We start from the raw sequence: 231 nt of genomic DNA, 5'->3' as shown, positions 1-231 counted from the left end.
TATATATATATATATATATATATATATATATATAATATATATAATAAAATATATATATTCTGGTTGCCGTTTATTTATTAATTTTGTGTGTGTTTATCTAAACTGAGGTTTTTTATTTTTGCTTCCAAGCTGTCTGCTGCCCAGTGTCCTTGTTGCTGCTGCAGCAGCAGCAACTGCTGCTGCTGCTGCTGCTGCTGCTGCTGCTGCTGCTGCTGATGCTGCTGCTGCTGC

At 36.8% G+C, this 231-nt stretch overlaps 1 protein-coding gene across 1 annotated transcript in view; it reads left to right on the top strand.

Annotated features, from left to right (window-relative positions):
• Window positions 1–231, top strand: part of EMH_0035490 (uncharacterized protein) — a gene marked incomplete at both ends in the record, with an annotated part of 3,621 nt that overhangs the window by 2,259 nt on the left and 1,131 nt on the right. The window lies entirely within an intron of this gene.

This window comes from Eimeria mitis, genomic scaffold, assembly GCF_000499745.2.
Source record: "Eimeria mitis Houghton genomic scaffold, Emh_scaff1369, whole genome shotgun sequence".
NCBI lineage: Eukaryota > Apicomplexa > Conoidasida > Eucoccidiorida > Eimeriidae > Eimeria > Eimeria mitis.
Note: the sequence above shows the minus strand (reverse complement) of the source record. Positions and strands in the feature narration are given on the sequence as shown.